Here is a 22,296-nt window from a genome sequence, read left to right as displayed (position 1 = left end):
ACATCAAAGCTCTTCAAGGAACAAGCGGTTTTGGCATTAAATTTATTTGTGCATTTTAGCCTAACGTGTCTCTCTTTACCCCTTTGGAGGCTGACATAGGAGCACGCCGAGTTCATGGTCAGGAAACAGAGGCAAATGAAATCAAGCGGAGCAGCCCCTGCTCCCAGCGATGCGCTAGTGGTGCGTTCGCTGCTGCACGCAGCAAAACAAGCAGCACTTCCAAAGCTTCTTAAGAGGATTTGGATAGCTCTTTTCCCTTAATTCCAGAAAGCAGAAGTGTTGCGGAGTGGTTGTGTAATGACCCCAAAGCTGACATCAGTGAAGGAAGAAACAGCAGAAGGGCAGCCACAAAGGGGAATCTCCGCCAGGCCTGAGAGAGGCTGGCTTCCTACTACACCAGGATCAATACTAGGATTTGAGCTTTTGATTACTTACAGTATTAAACAGCTTGATGCATTCTACTGGAAAATACAGCAGACACCGGGCAGAGATGATAATACACGCACAAAGGAAAAGGCAGAGCTTGCATCATTCCTCAGCCTGTTAACTCATACCTGCTTCATGGGTTTCCTTGCCTGCTGTTGTTAAAATAATCCTAAAATCACAATTGAGCAGATCTACTAAAAATTACAGCCAGAATATCAGTTGACACTGCGAGAGGTTCCTGTGCAAATAGAAAATGCCGGCTTCTTGGAAGCTGGAAATTCCTATCTCCCAGCCTGCGACTCGGTACTGACAGTCATGTGTTCCCAGCCCATCAGGGCTAATAGGCTCGAGAAAACCCAAGGACTGATTAACTTCCAGCACAACACAGCACTGGCTATTATGTAGCAACTTAGTCAGTATATAATTACTTTTGAGGAAAATACATTGTGGAACAACATCACTTCTCAAAGATTTAAGTTATTAAGGAAGATTAAGGAATTTCACTCTGGAAAAGAGACTTCACTGTGACCTAATTGAAGTTTTTAACATTCTCAAGGGAACTAATAAAAATTGGTTCATGCAAATTCTCTATACTTTCAAAGAACACGAACACAAGAGAACATTATCTAAAAAAATTAGGAAATTGAGATCAAAAAGAATTTAGAACAAAAAAAAAAAAAAAAAAAAAGAACCCCCCAAAACCCACCCACAAACCTAAACCAGAATAATTTGAATTAGAAGGGACTATTCTATCAGGTCATTTAATCCATCCCCTCCTCCCCTTGAATCACAGAAGGATTGATTTCCTTATCCTTAAATAATCCCTAATAGATGGGTGTCTAGGCGAGCCAATGATGACAATTCCACAACCTCTCTTGGCAGCCTGTACTTTCAGAAGAATAAACATATTGAATAAATTATTAAAAAAGGCCATCGTGGGCAAGGAGAATCAATGAAATCAAGGTAGAAGTTGTTAATATAGAGTAGGGGATGACAGACAGGGAGTAAAAATAAGCTCATTAGATGAATGAAAGATGAAAATGGCAGAAAAAGAACAGAATCTTGCGGTGTATTTTTTTTTATCCTTGTAGTACTCTTTTCACTTACTATTTAAATAAATTACATAGAGAGAACACCTACACATTTCTCCAAGCATGAAGCAATTTCAAGAATGATGACACGAAAACTGCAGCTAGTGTACTGTCAGCCTGTGACAAAAGGAAATGAACAAAAGAAATGCCCAGCAGAACATACAGGAACAACTTTCTTACAGACCAAAATCAACACGTTTGTGCAAAAGACAGTTTCAGATGTATTTGTGATACATTCGCACACGGGAAGGCATACACCAAAATAAACCACATTAATAAAGTACTTATGCATGAAAGTTAGATTTTCAAGGATGTATAAACACATAAAGCCCCTCATCCTGCAAGCAGGCATCTATTTAACTTCACACGTAAGAGTAGCCCTGGTCAGCTCGTGGGGAATATTCACCCCCACAAAGTCTGCCAGATGATGTCCCCTGCCTGCGCACAGCTCCTCACTCTGTGCCCAGCACACCCATTAACTCTGAGAAATTTTTGCCAGTGGCTTTGGTGCAAGACTGTCAACAGAAAACCAAGTGCTTTCCCCAAAACGGTCACGTGAATACTTCTGGCAAAACCACAGTTACAATTTCGCACTCTAATTGGGGTGGCAGGTAAATGAAAGCAGTGCTGCTACCATCCCTGGCTGCTGGGGGGATGGCATGGGCATGGCAGTGCAGGGCACAGCAGGAGCTGTCTTGTGTCTCTTCTCAGAAGGAAACCTCATCTGCTTTATTCACGGTGCCGTGGTTGAACCCCAGCCGACAGCCAAGCCCCAGCAGCCGCTCGCTGACTCCCCCCACAGTGGGATGGGGGAGAACAGAAGTGAGAAAACTCGTGGGTTGAGATGAAGACAGCTTAACAGGGAAAGCAAAAGCCACGCACGCAAGAGAAGCCAAACAAGGAATTCATTCACCGCTTCCCATGGGCAGGCAGGTGCTCAGCCACCCCCAGGAAAGCCGGGCTCCATCACGTGTCACGGTGACTTGGGAAGACAGACACCCCAATGCCGAACGTCCCCCCTGCCTCCTCCTTCCCCCAGCTTGTATATACTCAGCTTGACGTCATATGGTATGGAATAGCCCTTTGGCCAGTTCAGCTCTCCTGGCTGTGTCCCCTCCCAACGTCCCGTGCCCAAGAAACTGAAAAGTCCTTCACTTACTATAAACATCACCCAGCAACAACCAAAGCCATCAGCTGCTGTCAGCGTTGTTCTCACACCAAATCCCAAACACGGCACTGTACCAGCTGCTAAGATGGAAATTAACTCTGCCCCAGCTGAAACCAGGACACATGGCTTTTCCAATACTGATTCGAGTGTGAAACCATTCAGAAGATATGCTTGCAGGACAACAGGAGAACTTCAGAGGCTGCAGTGTGGGGCTGCTGGAGCCCTCAGAGCTCCTCACACACATGGCAAGCAGTGCTATATGCTCCAGCTGATCTCAGGGTGTAATTCAGATTCTTCACGTGAACCTTGTGAACATTGGGGTGTCACTGGCTGCTGCACTCACACCAAAATGCCTGGAGACAATTTGTTTTCTAGAATGGGGTAAAAACTCACAGCTCCTCCTCTCTTCCCTTTCTTTAAAGTGCTGATGGTGGGTTATTATTGGATGTACATGAGTCTCTGAAGAGGAAAGAGAAGGTTGTGGCTTGATTGCTTTTGTTCGGCTGGATTGACTAACTGCTCACGGTTACATTTGACATTTGGATTATTTCCCTTTATGCACTTTTGGGTTTTGAATTTTGAGTGGGGTTAAGGCACTTCTGATGGACATCTAACAGAGACTGAGACCCACAACAAATATGAAAGTGGAAGAAATCTTCACTGCTTACAAAGTCCTAAATAAATGTTTTGTGATTAAAGAGGGGCAGATGTAACCATCAAACACATTTTTTTTTTTTAGACCTCTTCCAGGTTTCTCAGACACTCATATGCAATGTTTGCAGTACGTGTTCACTCACTTGTGTACCCGAAACACTGGATTACTTCAGTTCTTACTGTCACTCTCCATTTCCCAACGAGAATGTTTATTTTTCATTAGCCTGACTTCTACAACTTCCCTATTTATTCAGCCTATTATTCATAGCGCCTGGTCATACTCTCTTTACGGACTGTCCACGCAAGGCATTTAAGTGACCTGCAAACTGTAATTATAACTGTATAAGCACATTCTGTCACTTTTACTACAAACATCATTGATGCACACAGTTACAAGATTGTACCTGTTTTATTTTTAAATGTAGCAAAGTTTTCTTTAAAAAGAAAGACCAACTCTGATTTGGGAATTTTTCTAAGTTTCGATTGTGTTTGATCAGTCTTTAGCTGTTTGCTAGTGTGCAGCCCTTGCTGAGGTTAGCTTATGTCTGTTGCAATGGATGCAGACCAACTTTTTTGTTCCCGGCAGGTAAAACTATACTTCCCTAGGCGTTGAGTACTTTCTCTCTCACACAGTTTTATATTTTTGCTAACTCCTTTGCTTTTGAGATGTGAACTCTAGTTCTGCCTTGAAATATATTTTGCACGGTACTTGGACTGGTTACTAAAATCCGAATGACCTCATTTCAGCTTAGGAGACATTGTGGGAAAAAGATGACAATTAAGACATAAAGATTCTGTTTTCCTGCATTTTTTTCTTTTTCTCCCAAGAAATATTTAAGTGAAATTGAATTTAACTTAACTTGAGGCTTGTTTAAGCTCAACAGTCATTGGTTTATGGCAGTTACTTTCAGAGAATTTTTATCTTAAAAATCTTTGGCATTAAACCAGAAAACATTCTAACTTTCTTCTCCTTCGTCTTTAAGCTTATGACTTGCTTGTGCAATTGTTGCATGAAAGTAATTCTACATTTTTTTCTCTTACAGGAAAACAGATGGAGAAGAGTTTATCTGCAGTTGGGATTTGCTGCATATAATTTATTTCACAGGATCAAGTAAAAGATAACTGTGAGCTCACACTAGCCAAGCTTCCAGGACGCCGTCACTTCCAAATTATATATTTTTTTGAGATTGTAGTTATGGAGAGACATGGGTAGAAAGCCATTGAGGCATTTTTCAGATTTCCATGAGGGCTTAATGCTTCTTTGCAGCTACACAGTGCATTCCTCGTGCTCCCTCTTGACTGGGTGGCTCCCATAAATAGAAATATATTTCATATTCTGTTTCCCAGCTTTCTGAAGCACTTGGTACAGAGGAAACAGTCCACGCACCTAAAAGAGCTCCCCACTTTTCCACGGTGGGCACAAAGCCGTGCCACTTTGCCGTGTGCTCAGATTGTGAGAACAGGAGGGAAATCATTCTGACATGAGCTTATTACAGAGCCCCATTCCTCAGTGGAAATTTTCTGGTATGCCCTATTGTTTTAGCATTACATTTTATTATTTTTTCGTTAATACGGTAGGAAAATCACATTGCTTCCACAACACGTTGATGCTAGTCAGGACGCTCTTGAGGCTAACAATGAGTCAGGACTCTGGACTCCTACCAAGCTTTTCTTCCATTGAGCTGTGCTCTTTTTTTCTTCCTCCTTAAGGAACTGGCTTTTATTGGCCTCTTTAGCTTTGGATTTAACTTACATCATACATTTCATAGAATATATATTCCAGTAAAAGAATACACACAGTGCCATGCAAATTAACCTCCTAATCAAATTAAAAGGTTGAATGACATATATAGAGCAGTGTGGAAAAGGAGTTCCACACGGTAACATGATGGTTTGCATTATGTGCCTTGCAAATCAGGCATCTACAGTGCACTTAGGGAGTGATAAAGCCAAATTACACTTGTGAGTCAAATGCTGAAAGAGTCGTGACAGAAAGTTGTACAGCGAGCAGGCTTTCCCTTCCCAACGTGCTTTAACACAGCCAGGCACAGCACTATGTTACAGAGGGCACGCAGCAGGTCTAAAGGGAGAGAAGGAAAGGTCACATCCACTAGGAAAGGGAATAAAAGTGGTTTTCTCTCAATGGCACAAAGGGGCATAGAGGTTCAGCTCCTGTTAATTTTTAAAGTACCTTTAAAAACCACCCTAGGAAAGGTCTAGGAAAGTAGCCGTAACCAGGCAATGGACTCAGAAAGCAGCAGCTGCTGGTGAGCATCGTCTGTGATTTTGGCATGTGGGCATCGGTGCGCACCTCGTTTCACATGCCGGGAAGCTCTCCCACTCAAACAGCACCTGCATTATGGTAAAGGTGCAGGAAACAGTGTAGGAAATAACGCCAGCCTACACTTTACGGCCATTTCAAGCCCCCCAGTACCACTTCAGTGCCAACAGTGCTGCGATAACTCCTGTCTCCTCTGCACCTTCAACTTTTTCACTTCCCAGCAACATATTTTAGCCCTATGGCTCCAGTGGCTTTTCTTGCCTTTTTTCCTCTGTTCCTAAGCACAGGGTCATTGACTGCCTTAATCAAATCTCATACCATAATGAAAAGTAAAAGGCATAATGTAGCGTTTAGCAGACTGACTATCCCCCGTGCTGACTGGCATATGATCTTTGTCAAAGAATGAATCTTCAGTAAGACCTGAATGGTTCAGTTCAGGAAGAAAGAGAGGCCAAATCATCTTTCTAATCACAAACCTTTGCCCCATGGGGCCTGAATTCTTGCTTTAAGGACCACATCAGAAGATTTATGAAGTCTGCTGCTTTGTTCCTGTTTTTAGGAACCACTCCAAGTCACACTGAAGTCAATAGGAGTCCTTTCATTGACACGATCAGCCTTTGGAGCAGGCCCATAGAGAATGTCACTTTTCTATGATAAAAAGAGAACAGCGCTGAACACTCTGCGCATTTCCACTGATGCTCACGTAGGGTGGAAAGTGTTCCTTTCCGGATGAACGATCATCCTGCACAGCCTGTAGAAACACTAACCAGATGCAGCACATGCCCAGTTCATCATCCCAGTTACTCAGAGCAAGGCAGTACAACACTACAGACACAGCTTTAAGAACAATTTAAGATAAACAGCTAAAATTCTCAGCTGACTAGCTAGACCCTCATAATGCTGAGCCCAAAGGGCCCTTTCACTTGGTCAAACCACCGGAGTCTTTCTAAAACAAGGTGCTGAAGAACTCATTACAAATTACTGCCATGTTTACCTGGATTTTTATGTTCTTTTGTGGCCCAAATATAGGTGATAAAAACCATTACCTTAGTGTGTGTCAGTTTTCTAGGTGTGGAAATCACCTGTAGTGCCCTGAAACCCTGGACCCCAGAACACCTCAGATGTGCCACCTGAAACCTAAGGAGCAGAACAGATGTATTTTTGTTGTGGTGTTGTAGAATGATCCCTTCAACAGGAGCTCATTGTCGTAATTACCAATGCCTTCATTTACTAAATGACCAAAAGTCACCTGTTTCATACCAAAGCTTTTAGTAATGTGAATGTAACTTACATTGCTTCAGCCTGGCAATAGCTTCTCCCTGAATGTGCAAACACTGAAGAGCTCACCCCCTTCACCAGAGGAATCCTGGACAATGAAACTCCTTTAGTTATAGCCCAGAAATATTTTGTGTGCTTAGATGGGGAACCTGAAGTTAGCCAGAAATGAAGCTAGTTGAATTATTTCTGCTTTTAACAACATAATAAAGAACAGAAGACCTTCACTCATGGAGCATCATGTTCCAGCAGCTGGGTTCATCTCTTTGTCCAGCAGGCAGCAAGTAATTCCACCCTTCCCATTTCAGTGGGGTTTACACACCCAAGACACCCTGTTTTCACTATACATTGATAAAAAAGACGTCACTATGAAGAATGGTAACTAATAAACAGGGTGGAAAAGAAACAAAGTCATCCGTGGGATTGAATGACCTTGTTCACTCCCAGCTATAGCATGTAATCAGTATTTATTTACTTGCAAGTAGAAGGTGTGCCACTTCAAATACTCTCCCTCTGATGGATGCAGGCCCCTGCTGGATCATGCTATTTAACTCTCTCTTTAGGGCTGTTTGTCTTTGGTTTTCAACTGTCTTATCATGATATATGTATACTGTGCACACCATGGCGTGTCAGGCTAGATCAGACTACAACTTGTCACACACAGCATCAAATTAAGGCAGTATGAGTGAGCTGCAGATACATATCGCATGGCATTGGGAAGTTAATAAAACTTAGTTTGGTGGAAAATATTTTGGTGTGTAGTAAGCATCCTTTGGATCATGTTTCCATCTCCCTTGGCTGGTTGGAATTGTTGGGTTTTTTTTCATTTGTACAGTTTGAAAATTAAAAGGTAATTATGCTGTTTAGAGGTGTATGTTTAAATTTATGTCTTTGTTGCTCCCACTGTTCCCCTAACAGACTAATTGGTTAAAGTTGTCTTTGCAAAATTATTCCAACTAATTTTTATTTTATCACATTGCATTATTAGAAGGAGCTATTAACAGAAAATGGGAAAGCTCTTGGTAGCTAGTGGAAGCTAATGGATAGTTATTTAAAGGAAGTTATGTTCACACGAGGGAGAAGAACATTTTAGGCTAATATAAGAACCACTGATAACTCTAGAGCAGATTTCAGTTTCAAATTCACCCAGGCGTTTCCTTCCTCTGGCGCCCACCTATCACACTTCCCCAATTTGGGTCATCAGCATTGAAAGCCGCAAAGAAAACAATTCCCCTTTCAGCCCCCATCCTTCCTTCTTAAGCCAGATGTGTTGTAGAGAGCTTGGCAAACCTGGAGGAGGAAAAGGGTCTTGAACTCCAAAAGCACCAAATGGGCCAGGCAGGACACCGGGGCTCTGCCCATCACCCCGTTTGACTCCCTACGGTTTATTTAGGCATGGGTTCAGGGAGACGCAAAGGCACGTGGCTGACTCCCAGCACAGGTAGTTTCACAGGAGTCAACCGAAAACAATGGGGCTGTTAAGCTGTCGGAGGAGTCGGAGCTGTACGGACGTGTTGCTTTTGGTCTGGTGGCTGAACGGCGAACTGGAAAGTGATTCAGGTGAGTCTGAACCCGAAACACACAATGTGTTGGTGGAGCAGACATGAAAGCCCCCCCCCTCCAAGACTTTCCTTTTGGATCAACTTGGATTGCTTTGATTGATCTAGCATGGAAGTTTTCATATTTTTTTTAACCCAAAATTTAAACAAACAGTTCTAGCTGAAAAAAACCCCCTCCATTTCAAAACATCAAAATGAAACTCAAAGCAATGACAATTCACCCTGTTACTAAGAAGTCTAATATTCTATTTATCATATCACTTCCAAAATAATAATGAACCAAAAAGGTGAACTTTGAAAAGTGATTTAAGAAAGGACAAGATGACATAACTTATTTTGAAAATACCGAAATGAAACATTTAAACTTTCTGAGAAAAGAAATTCCCCCAATTTTCTTTCTGACAAAACTCTTCATTACATTCAACCTGAATTTGCGAATAGTTTTCCACTTCAAATTGCACTTTTGGCAAACAGTCTATCCTGGAAAGATTCCACCAGCTCTGTTGAAACTGGCACATGCTCACATACTTCACTGAATAAGAGATTTCATCCTGTAAAATGGGGATAAGAATAAAACTTCCCCACTGATGGAGAAAAACCTATAGGTTGAGCTGTTAATGCCTGTAAGATATTAATGTCTAAGGCAGACACAGAAAGTTTTGGCTTACCGAGGCGTAACACTTAACAGAGAAAGGAATGCACCTCTTTGTCTTAATGGGAACTAGATTAGGTCTTCAAAATCTTAACTAGGTAGATGAATAAAGAGCTAAAAGATAACACAAGCTTAAGTGCTTTAAAATTATGATCTAGAAGGTCTCTAATTTGCAGTATTACAATATAGCTGTTTAGTTGAGTTTGGAGTGATAAATGGACATGGACATCCCACACGTGGCTGCGGTAGCGAGGCACCGAGGAGTTCCTGCGGCAGCCACCACATGGGGATGGTGTCCCACGTCCCGCAGCAAGCCACTGGGACAAGGCTCTCGGCTGCGTTGCCCCTGTGCAGGTGTCACCTACCGCTGTCTCGCCTGTCCCCTTCTCTTCCTGACTAGGAGGGGATTTCAGTATGAAAGCCAGAGATCAGAATGTTTTGGGTGGAATTTTCCTGCTTCATTACATGTGACATGTTTGAGACTGAGTTTTGCTGCAGACTCGTAGCCTATGGCGGTGGGCGGGGGGGGGGGGGGGGCGGTGAGGCTTCACTGAAATGTGGAGCAAACGTACACAAAAAGAAAATGGATAAAACATTAAAATGACAGCTTGCTGAGGTGGCTTTTTGTCAGAGTGGCTTTCGCATGATCACAAAGTGATGTGCAGTAGTTGACACAGCTTGCTCCTACGTGGTGAAACAAAATCAATCCCTAGTTTGCCCCACTAGACCAGGATTTGCTACATGCACAGAATTTCCCAACCGGGCCACAACAGGTGTGCCAACAAAATCCTGAACACACAGAGAGATGTGTCTATACGGTAGCCTCGAATCAAACATCTCATCAAACTTTGTCGAGATGGATTCTGAGGTTTGATCAACGAGCCGTGCTCTACAGCTCAAGTCCATTGTCAGTTTTAAAATGCTTTTGCACCCCATGCAATGTGACAGCATAGATGCAGAAAACGATGTCAGAGTTAATAAAAAAGCCTCAGAGCCAGAGGAAGTGTAAGTGTTATGGGCAAAATTCTGGCATCAGTAAAACTGATGGCAATACTCCCACTCCCTTCTACAGTGCCGGCATTTCACCCTTTGCTTATAGAAAAGTCAGTGGATACGCAATGATAGGAATATCCATTACACTGGGTTTTATTTTGTAAAAGTCTTGGGTTTAACTTCTGAACATAATTTCCAGTAAGATTTTGTTTAGCTCACCAAGGTCAATTAATGTAATTCCAGAACTTCTGGATCGAGTTCTGTGTAGAACATTCTCTCTAATGCATCCGTCTGTCACGAACCACTCACATCTTCTATTTTCACTTAATTCCCTTTGAAGTTACCTGTATGCCGAAAGTTAAGCCTCTTTTTAAAATCTTCACAGAATCAGGGACATAGTTTTTGTAATTCTCCATTCAGCTGGTGTGGTAAGAGTAATAAAAAAGAGCTGTGATGTATGTAGAATTACATGCTGTGCTCTTCCTCCGAGCTGCTGCATTTCTACAGCAGTACAAAAAAATCCTGTCTGCAGGGAATCTTGTTGTGGTTAAAAATCTATATTTTCATTTTCTCCATTTGTTCTACAAAACTGAACTAACAGGCACGACAAACATACATACAAACGTGCATACAAATATTTAAGAGCAGCAATCATATTGGGCAGGATGCTGGAAAAATATGCACTTGTTTTAACCACTATAAAAGTCTATTTTTTCAAAGACTAAAAATGGAAAATATTCATGTGCTAATTACCACAGGATGTGCAAATATAGGAAGGGGTTTCTTCATGTGCTTTTAGAATTTAAATGAGAAATGTGTCATTTAATTCACTTAAAGCATGAAATGTTCAATTTACATTCCTATTGGTTCCGAAAAGATTATTTTATCGTCTACAGAAAGAAATAATAAATACCCATAAATAAAATAAAACCCACTTGCATGACTTGTTATTTTTTTAAAGGAAAAAGATAACTTAGCCTAGCTGCTGCCAAATATTTAAGTCATCTCTGTTTCTAGCATTCACTCAAAGCTCAAGGACTTCAGCTGGGAAAGCTCTTGGAGCAGCGCACGCGTGGGCACGCGCCCCCGGGTCAGCCCCCCACGGGAGCGAGACGATACCCTCTTCCCGCAGCTGCAACCGGTGATGAAGAGATGAAGAGCAAAAAGGTTTTTAAATGACAGATGCCAATTTCCCAGCCTCTCATCTTTACGGACAACAGGGAAAATTAATCCCCCGCTTTTCACAACTTCCAGCCCGGCAATTCCCACGCTTTATGTGTGTCCCTGGGACGTCGTGGACCTCCTGTTTACCCATGGGCAAGCGTGACACCGCCTTTGACACAGCCTCCGTGGAAAAGCGCACCTTTTCCTTGGTTTATAGTCAGGTAGTAACAAAGCCCCAATTTCCCCGTGCTGCACACGAAGGCCAGGTGCTGTGCAGACCCTGGTGTGGGGCAGGATGCCAGTGGGGCCACGGGGTGGCCTGGCTCTTACCGAACCCATCCCTGTTTCGCCCCCGTACCGAGGCTTTCCAGCTGGGAAAGGCCTCCTTTAGCGCCTGGCAGAAGTGGTCAGGGCTCTTGTAAATAAATAATAGGCGCTCTGCTTTTCTACCTCGGGTTATCCTACAGTAGCAGTTTCAATGTAAATCTTTTCCATCACTACTCTTCTTTTTTTCAGCCTGCACTTTTGAAACGCAGCACTTTATTCTGCTCTTCCAGAAACGCCTGTAAGAGCTGAGCCAAGACAGCCCATTCCAAACGGGCGGCGAAGGAGTTAACAATGCCCTTTCATGCAAAACCACAAACAACTGGGGGGAAAGAAAAAAAAAAAAACGAAAAAGAGCGAGAGCGAGAGAGAGAGAGAGAGAGAGAGAAAAAAAAAAAGAAGTTTTAACTGAGAAATGGAAAGGATCCAAATTCTAACCGAGAGTAAAAGCACTGAGAGTGTATGAAATGCACAAATCATCCTGGGGTCCGGAGTTGATAAAGTTATTAAAAAAGAAAAAAATAAAAAGGGGGGGGGGGAGGAAGCTCTGTTTCTGCCCTATACCTTGAGGCTGTGGGAGCAGAACGAGTCAGACAGGAGCCCAGCGCTGAGCCCCATCCAGCCCCACGGGCTGCGCAGCGGGAGCCGGGCACGGGCTGGTGCTCCCCAGCTCTCTGCGCTGCGCTCCTGGCATCAGCTGGGTCGGGTTTGCTTGCATAAACTCGGCACTTCTTTGGCCCTTTTATTTTTTAAATGATTATTATTAGCAAGTGGGAGAAGAGAGGCTTTTCCTACAGGCGGGCTGGAGCCGGGGCGGCCAGCGTGGGGTGGGGATCAGAGAGCCCCGGCGGCTATTGGGCCATCCGCTTAGCAACAGCATGGAAAGGGCCAGCCCCAGCATTTCCACAGCTGGGCCACCTTCCAAGGATGGGTGCCAAATGCTCTGCTCCTCTGCCAAGAAAACAAACAAGGGCACTTTTAAAAACTCCAGAGTTAAAGAGGTGGTTTTTTTTTTCTTCTTCTTTTTCTTCTTCTTTTTTTCTTCTCTCCTCCACAAACTCTGCTTGCTAGCGGTTAATGATCTCTTTCTCTTTACCACTGAAGTTCAAGCTTTGGGGAATTGTCACTTCTGCAGGTTTCAGGAGTCGCTTCCACTTTCCCTGTCTGTGGCAGTCTCCCATCTCTGCAGGCTGGAGCAGGCGCTGGAGTTCAGTCAGCCAATTTCTCTTCAGATGCTGCAGGTTCCCTCCTTTCTTCCTTAACGGTAGAAATCTCTGCCGTCTGCATTTAGCATTGAAATCTGCTTGCTATTCCCATGCATTTATATAACTTACATAATTTACTACCTATGTCACTCTCTCATCTTCTTCCTCTCTGCTCATTTCAACCTAGCTAAAGAAGCGAAATAAGAAGCACTGAGACCTAAATAGGCAAAAGTGGCTTGTAGCTAGAAAACTTTTCCTGTAGAGAAAGAAGAAAGAATTTTGGGATTCTCGTTTCCTTTTATTAAAGACACGTTTTTACATTTTTTTACACAGTCTTCCTTCTGTATTAGTCTTTGTGATTGCTGAAGCTGGGGCAGAGCCAAACTTTTGGTAAGAAGAAATACGGACTACGTTTTTTACTAGCTGAGAAACGTGTAGGTCCACATGGTGACCCCAAATCTCTTCTTTCCCTGCGAAGGAGAAAAGCAGAGAAGTCAGAGCCCATTTCCAAGAAACACCAAGTGTCCTCGGGCCCCCGTGGCCTAGCACCTACCCAGAGAGAGCACTCGCCTTGGGGCTTGACTAGAGCACTAGAGGGAAGAAAAAATGAAATTGATATCTCTGTTGGTGCTGGTGTTGTTGCTATACGCCACTTTGGTACCAGGTGAAGCCAAGCAGTACCTCTTGGGAAATATTAAACACTTCACAGAGAAAGGCCGAAACAGGCCAGTATCTCAGCCCCTCTCTCACGCCAGTCATGCCGTTAATTTCAGAGACGCTGCTCACATGAGCGAGGCTAGCGGGGTCAGGCCTCTATTTGCACAGAGTAGCACCTCCAAAGGTTAAAGGATGTCATTTGCAGTCATGATCCTGTTTCACTTCCTACCTCTACCTCTGATTTACTGGGAAACCTCGAGTAAATCACTTAACCTCTCAAAGACCAAGTTTATCCCAGTGCAAGAACATTCTGAGCCTCCAGCGATATTCGTGAAGTGCTCCGAGGTCCTCGGAGGAAAGATGCACTTGCAAATGATCAGTGTAGCTGCTATTATAACAACAAATCAAAGTTTCTGTGTTTAAGCATATGTCCCAGCTGCACCCCTATCCTTTGCACAAGAGTGGTCACACACCATAAGCTGCTTGGGTTTCATAGGAAAGATATGCAGGAAAACAGCTTGAAAGGGCATCTCACTCCGTTGCAGCCAGGTCCCTTGATCCAGAGAGCCGGGCTCTGGGCACGCTGTATGGTGTGCTTCATTTTCAAAAGAGTTTTATCTGTATATTCAGGGATATGTTTCCACAGCCGCATGCTTAAGCTGATGCTGTAGTTTGCTGATGCGGTAGCTGTGGTCCATGCACTATTTGCCTTCTCAAACTCCTCAAAAATCCATTGTTACAAAAATGGGGCTGGAGAAGATTTTTCTGGATAGCAAAGCAAGATGCTGATGGGAACTCATGTGGCTGTGACTCTGCGCCCTGTTCCAGGCAGAACTAGGAAATATATGAACAACAACAGGAACCTTACAAAAAAAGAGAGTTTGGGTAAAGGTTCAGTGCAGGGAGAAAAAGCAAGGGGCTTCCTTTTTATCTGTACTGGTTCTGCTTATCTTTTATTAGAGGTTGTTTTTAGTGATGAGGAAGTAGAATAAGAAATCCTTTTGTTTTTCTCATGACACAGCAAAATACACAACCTAGTAACTCAGAATAACATCCCTTCTGCCCTAAAGAAATAATCTGACAAAATTAAACCAAGAATTTATCCAGAGATTGCCCAATTCAGTAGTAAATTTCCACTCCACTGAAAAGGCTTCGGATAAAGCCTTCATGTGGGAATCCAGAAAACTGAAGCAATGTCATAAATGCTTGGTATTAATTCAGGGCTAGGGTCTTAATTATTTTTCATTCATTACTTAGGCGAACAAGGTGCTACATATTTTGATGGCAATTTACAGGACTACAAACCAGGACAAAACATTGTGGCACATAAGGACAGCTGGATCAACCTGTAGGCATCGAGCCAAGAGTCAGCCGATAGGGGCTGAAGCACCATCTATCACCGTGCTTTGCCCAAGAACGGCTTCCCCGCCACCACTGCTGGCTCCAGCAGGTTTGAAATAACTCCACCACCCTCTACCGCATGTTTTACAACCAGCTGCAATTGTATTTTATTTAAGGGGTACATACATTGTGTTGGTAATTCCTATATACCCATAACTGGTTTTATAACACCTGGTTACAGTAGGTAGTATAATTTGCCAAGAGCTTGATATGAATGCATTTCATAACATGCTTTATATAATCCATTATTAGAGAACATTGCCGCATCTGTAATTACGTTTGCAAATGCATTTTATTGAGTTCTACATAAAAGTATGCAGTACTGAAAGCAGCTCTTAGGCTGCAGATGTATATATATACATTTTGCTCCCTTCCATATATTTCTATTTTTTCTGCGTAGTCAACACTACAAAGGGGAAAGTGTAAAACGTAGCGTCAATTTCCTAGCAGACTCCAGCCCCTGATCCGAGCATCCTTGAACCTGGGGACAGTCCAGACCTTCATTGGAATCTTGTCATTTTTATCCACTTCTACACAGCAAAAGTGATTATGTGTGTTCTGGCTTCAGGCTGATCAAACTTTTCAGTGTCCCTTCTGCTGCTGACACCGCTGAGAGAGGCACAAAATAACTTTGGTAGAGGTGCACATTTACCTGAAGAACCCACACAGGTAACTGAGCTGGAATCTAGCACAGCTGGTGCTAGAAACATTAAATACAGCCTGATTTCCCAGCCTCTTTTTGGCAAGGTATGAGCCAGAGAGCATCTGGGTTGATTGCCACATCCCAGATTGACTTTGAGTGACCAGCAGCTTTGGGAGGGGAACTGCCTTCGCTGCTCCTGATACCCGTTTGGCTAAGTGCAAGCAGTGGAGCTTAGCCTCTTGCCTACAGATTTCCAAGAAAACCTCTCCTTTAGGTTGTCAATTTGCAGGAGCCAGGCAGTTCAGACAGCAGCAGCATCTTTTCTCATACTGCCTTTCCGATAAACATCCTTTCAGTCTGGGTTGATGATTTCATCTGAAGCTGAAGTCCAAGACCACCACAAGCCCTTACATACCCTGAGCAAATACACTACCACGCTAATCTGTCGTGAGACAGTTATCTGTTGTGTACTTAAAAAATACAGTACATGAGTTTTGGTGCATTTTTTTTTTTTTTTCATGCATGGAAATACGGTAGAAATGTGGTAAAAAGCTCAGACAAGGTAAATTAATTATACTTCAAGCCTTTTTCCATTTATGGTGAGCTTCCTCCTTCCTTCCCAGCCCCCAAGGAATTGCACTGTAAAACACTTTCTCTAATAGGTTTTATCTCATTCTGCCTTGCCTCCATTTTCTGCAGCTCCTCTAGTGAATATTTGTCTTTTCTACCTGCTGCCCAGTTAAATCAGCCTCAGAGGCAGTGACATATGCCAGATTGCGGGGGCTGTCACTTTAATTCCCCGTGCTCATATTTTTCTCCTACTTGCAGGATGCTGGGGGCAGGTAGTTGGGGAAGGGACCCCTTTGCTGCTTGGCACAATGAAGTCCTGACGTTAGCTGCTAATTACAGAAGTCGAAATCCTGGCCCTGCTGACAGTACCCAGAGCTGAACAGCCAGCTTCTCCCAAGCGCAGCCGAGCGCAGGTTCTAGACATTGGAAATGAAGCCTTACACCCCACCATAGTTTGCTTCAGAAGCGATTTCTTCCAGTTTCAAGTCAACTATCTCATCTAACTCCTGCCTGAAGGCATAGGTCTCCACAAGGTGTGCATGCTAACACTGCTCGGCTCCTGTCCTTCACCCTTCCACAACAGAGCTATTTTCCCATCTGGCCGACGGGAGGTGGAGACCCAAGAAGCCATGGCCTCCCACCCCTGCATCGCATGGATCACGATGGACTCCAGACCGTTAGTGACTCCCGATTGCTCCATTGCAGCACAGCTTGCCCAGCGAAAATGTCGGTGAGACCTGACAAGGGACCACGGCTGGATGGGCAGCACATTACTTGTAGCTCCCTGCAATGGGCAGTGGCTGCGCTGGGGCCGTATCACTTGGTGGGTGAGCCAGGAGGTGCACATTCTGCACCTTCTCCCCTCAAAGGGAAAGGGAGCGGACCTCCCCTTCCCCATTAACACAGGTCTGCTGCTCAAATCCACCTAACTCAGGTTTTGAAAAGCCTGTGAGATTTTTACCCTATGGGATATACCTCAGAGCCTTTTGAAACCAATGGAAATACCTCCATTGCCTTCACTCGGCTTTCATGGTAACCTTGATTTTAAAAATCTCACGGGGTCAAAACTGCACCCCACATCTGGCTTCTCAGAGGTGTCAGTAATTTTTCTGGTAATCTGACTATGAGAACCTATTCTTTCACCAGCAACTTTTGTCAGGAGGAAAGTGAAACCCTAAGGCTTGTGATGGTTTGCTGAAAACCCCCAGCTATATAAACCTTCTTCCATCTCTGGCACCACATGGAGCACCCTAATCTAAGTCTTCCTCAGGGCAGTGGAAATTTAAGGCTTAACCAGATGAAAGCTTGATAGAACAAAATAACCATGATTTATTAGCGGGCAACATTTTGGGTTTTAAACTGATGTTTACTAGGAAAATACTGGAAGGGGGAAAGCAGCCAAATCAGTGATTAATGCAGGCACAATGGCAGAAGCAGCCAAACTAGCTCCTGCCTGGTGGGTACAGTAAAATGGACCATGCCCTTTCATTACCCTGCTGCCCCCCGACACCCAGATCAGGGAAGACCCTTACACACTGCTGTCCTAAAAAAAAAAAAAAAAAAAAAAAACCCCCAAAAAAACCAAAAAACATTGGTGTTCCTTTTGGGAAAGACACAGTTCCCAACACCACACCTTTCTTTTCCAGCTAGAACTTAACACCATCTCTAAACAGATAATGATATAACACACATTTCTAAGTGCGAGTGTCCAGGGAGTGATAAATTGAAGGTCTGGGTTTTAGTTACATTAATAATGCATATAGAAATTCTATCTGAAAATAAGAAAGTGATACGTTTTACGCTGTGCAGTTTGTGGGGCAGGAATGGAAAAGAGAGATTTAGTTTTGCATTTCCTTTGTAGTGTTGGGTCAAGGTGACTCCCAGCGTAAGCTGGAACAGCCCCACTGGCAACCTCCTACGCACCTACCTGGTGTTGCTCCAGCTCCTCTCCCCACTTAGTCATTTCTCCAAGCATATTGTAGGGGGAGAGCTGGGAGAGATAAGGCACAGGATTGCCTATCCCCTCCCTAGGATGGCCTGGGGCATGACATGGGGGCTCTTTCCACTCCTTTCGTCCTGTCTCCTGGTCAGAGTAAAGGATTTCAGTGGGAAAACTGTGCCTAAGGATGTAGTTGTAAATCATGGGAGAAGCAGCTGGAGCAGAGCTTGCCATTTCTTATTGCTCAAAAGAAAGCGAGCAAACTCTACTGAACTTCAACCACACAAATCTGACATAAAAGCAGCACTGCAGCCTGGGTTTGCTGCAGCTGAGCTGGTAGAAGATGGCAAAGCATGGGCATTTGGATCCTGCACGGTTAAGGAACACGTGCTCGGCTCTGCCTTATTTTATTAGTGCTTGATTCACCCGGTGAATGAAGAGTCCTAGCATGAAGACAACCGGGAAATGAACCCAGAGAACGTTGCAACCCTTGCAAGAAGGACTGCTCACACGTACTGTTGCTTTTACTGGGGGCTGTCGTGACGGAAAACTGCAGTGATGCACTTGGGGATACTTTCTATGAGATGGGAATGGGGCATTGCTTAACAAAGCAAGGCTACAGGCTTCCCAGCATACCACTGCACTGGCAATTAAATAAGCCTCTGAGCCACATGTGACTGTGCCTTAAGAAATTAGTGTGATTCAGAATGATTTGGGTAGAGGAAAATATTCCCTTAAAGGATCCTGCCTGGGCTTCTCAGTGCGTGGAGGGTGGGAGAGGAGAGTTTCCCAGTCCTTGTGCAAAGGTGAACTCTGCCCAGAAAGAAGAAATTCGAGCCCACTGCAGCCACCTAAGGGCATTCCACCAAGCAACATGGAAAATTAATTAAGAGCGTGAATCATTTTCTGAGACTTACTCAGTTTTGTACAGCTTTAGTGTTCGTCTTTTCTGTCAGTAGAGAAGCTCTCGATCCAACAGAGTGTTTATAGCCACGTTTCCATAGAGCCCTGGCGTGCAGAGCCAGCGTGTGCGAATGACCTGCAAGACCTGTTTATAGACCTCCATTACAGAGCCTCTCATTTTCTTGGATGATTATCACAGGTGTCAAATAAAGCTAGATTACCTGTTTTATGTTTTAGAATGATAAGCAAGCCAAAGCAAGTCATTTGGCTCATGTAGTTATACAGGTATACCTAGATATATGCATACATACATTATTTCAAACACTTAAGGCAATCTTACAGCCTTTCTTGTCGAGATTTCGAAATCTTTTCATTTTACCAAAATGTCCCTCTTGGTAAGGCAATGCTGGAATCTCAGCTTCTCTGGCTGAGCTGCAGAGCTGGTTTGCGAAAGTTAACAGAGGATGGCATGGGCACAGCACGTGGGGGCAAGAAGCCCTTCTCCCAGCGGACTGGTCCAGTCCTCACTGATGGAAGGGGCGTCTCAGTCCCGGCACGGCTTGGCTCAACGGTGGTGCCCGCGATGGTAACAGAAGGTGAAGCATGTGCTGACAAAGCTCATTGCTGAGAAGCTTATAAATGATTCCTGACACTACAGTTGGCAGTGGCCAGTGTTACCAGTCCTACCGTTGCATAACATCTGCACTTTACCACAATCACCAAAACAATCAAGCAAGAAAAGCATGCTAACGCTTGTTGGAGAATAAACTCAGCAGTCATTCTAACATCACACACTTTTCCAGCTTGCAGCTCCACCTCCTTCTCCTTCTCTGCCTGGGACGAGTGGGCTCCTGCGCTGGTACCCGGAGGCCCCACCTCGCCAGGCGTGGTGGGGACCCAGCCCTGCTTCCCCTGGGTAGAGATGTGCTCAGGCTTTGGGATGCGCTGACTCAGTGATGCACGGCTGATTGCGAGCGGCAGTTTCAGCCAGCCAGCCAGCTCCGGCTAGCGTAGAATATGCATTTACCAACAAACAGACACAACCACAAGCTTCTTTTATAAATGGATTCCAGAGCCCGGATGGCAGAGAGCTGGCTTGGGCTGAAGACTCACACAGTGCAAATGAGGGTACGTGGGAGGCCTGCGCAATGATGGCCTTTGCACTCCCACAGCTTGGGTCAGCTAAATTCTCAGCGAAGCCCCATTCCTCAGCATAATCGAGAGATGCTCAGAGGCTGCTCTAATTAAAACAGATTGCCGCGGCCTCGGGGAGGCTGTTACATGAAATGGAGTTCAGTTGGACCTAGGGAAGCTCTAGGAAAACCCTCTTTCTCTTCCACCTATTCTAATATATTAATTCATGCCCTCAAAGGATCCACTTCTCGAAGGTGCACCCTAAAAGCCAAGAGATTCAAGTCGCTGCAGGATGAGCCCTAGACCAAAGTAGCCCTTGTGAGAGTCTCAAGTCCTCACTTGAGAGCAGCTCACTCTCCTTCCCGAAGGAAGATGTTCTAGCTGACACACTGCTCCTCTCGAACGACGAGGCAATGTCCCCTGAGCAGAGAGGGTGTCTCTCGCACAGACCAGCTATTCCCAGGCTGCTGGGCCTGATCCAGAATCAATTCAAGTACATGGCAAGTCTTTCCACTGATTCCAAAGAGGTTTGAATTAGGCCCAAACGTCAAAGCCAACACCATAAACTCTGCCTGGAAGCCAATACGCAGCCAAGTACCAATTCCTCAGCATCGGTGTCATGTGCTTACAGCGAGATACCCTGCTGACTCAGCAGGATGCATGCCTTCAGCACCGGCTCCTCATTTCCCAGGGGATTTAGCTCCCTTTACTGCATTGCAGTCTTCAGGTGATAAAAACACGGATAACAACACCAAGGTCCACAGCCACAAGGAAAGGTCACAGCACTCGCTGCTAGGCAGAGACGAGGGAGGGAAAACAAAGGACAAAACTTAACAACAAAGTTCCTGTACATAAGGAATGGGGTCTCTGAGCTCTCGGCCAATTATGTTAAATAGTGGAAAAATCTTTATTCCCCCACAACCAGATGGAGCAAAATGATGACACAATGGCCTCAGTGCTTTAATCAGCAGGACAAGTCAAGCCTTTTATTCCTTTGTATATTCCACTCAATGGAAAGTTATTGCTTAATTAACCCCCTTGAATGAATACCTGATAATTAATAAACCCATATACTGTACCCCAAGGCTTTGAGTTTAAGAAATCTCTTCCGTTCAAGTATGGAAAAGAAAACATGCTGAACTAATGGGAAATAATTCTGGTAGAAGGCAAACCAATTAGGATTAGTGAATTCCATTTCATTTAAAGTTCCAAGATAGAGAAGTAATTTATCTAGTAAATTAATAGTGTTAGTGACTTTCCTAATATATTAGCAAGTCTTTCGTATCATATTAGTGAAAACCAAGCTGGCTAATACAATAAAAGACTTATTATAAAGGTATGAAGGTTACTAATGTGATAAGATTTTTGCATCCAATTAGTATTAAAAGAACACTGCTCTAAAATGGATTTTTATATTTATTTATGTGATTACCCAGCCTACTGTAGAGGCCACAACTTTCATCTCAGCCAATGACTAACTCTCCTCCCAAATCTGGGGCTACTGCATCTTATGTTCCTCATGCAAAACTGCCTGTGTGCCTGTATCTGCAGATCTGCATGGATAACTGACCCACATTATTTGGTCTGACTGCATTGTGTCTAGCACCACACTACAGTGGTTTTGCATTCTCCTAACCTTGGATCAGCTAGAGACTGGTCTAATCAGATACAGCAGCCTAAAGGCAAAACAATTATGCTGAAATTATCATATGGAATCAAGCCAATGCTCCATCTTGTCTGGTATCCTGTCTTCATCAGTTACTAGATCCTCCCACCCTTCTATGAAGCAAGGTGAAAAATACCTGCTGCACTGAGCTGATGGAATAACCTACTTGTACAAGCATTTCTCCAGAGCCTAACCAGATACTGAATGAAACGGCAAGGTTTATGTCCTTTTTAAAATTTTGAGTTCTAAACTTTATTCTTATAATACAAACCCACATAACTATACCCAGCAAAGGCTATGCTAATGTGTCACTGAGTTCCAGAGGTGACTTTTCAATGGCACAAAAAGGTATCTGCTTTGGTTAATTATAAAATGTGCTGTCTTTTAAACTGTATTATTAGATATCATACTAACACAGCTTTTTTTCCCCCCATAAAATATCTCAGCTACCTCCCAACGCCTTTGCCGTGGGTGCAGCAGCCAAAAAGCAGATTTGTCTTCCGTGCCAACTGCAACCAAGGTTGCACACGGTGGCACACAAGAATGGAAGAGACAAGAACCCAAAAGAGGTTTTGCTACATTTATTTGATA

The 22,296-nt window shown here is 43.9% G+C and overlaps 1 long non-coding RNA gene across 1 annotated transcript; it reads left to right on the top strand.

The window, feature by feature from the left end:
- The first annotated feature begins 8,149 nt into the window (after positions 1-8,149).
- On the top strand, positions 8,150-11,957 carry LOC129785654 (uncharacterized). The gene is made up of 2 exons (XR_008749820.1): positions 8,150-8,455; positions 11,117-11,957. It is a non-coding gene; the product is annotated as an uncharacterized LOC129785654 (long non-coding RNA).
- The last annotated feature ends 10,339 nt before the right edge of the window (positions 11,958-22,296 follow it).

This window comes from Falco peregrinus, chromosome 14, assembly GCF_023634155.1.
Source record: "Falco peregrinus isolate bFalPer1 chromosome 14, bFalPer1.pri, whole genome shotgun sequence".
Classification (NCBI taxonomy): Eukaryota; Metazoa; Chordata; class Aves; order Falconiformes; family Falconidae; genus Falco; species Falco peregrinus.
The sequence above is the reverse complement of the archived record's forward strand: the minus strand, read 5'-3'. Positions and strand labels throughout refer to the sequence as shown.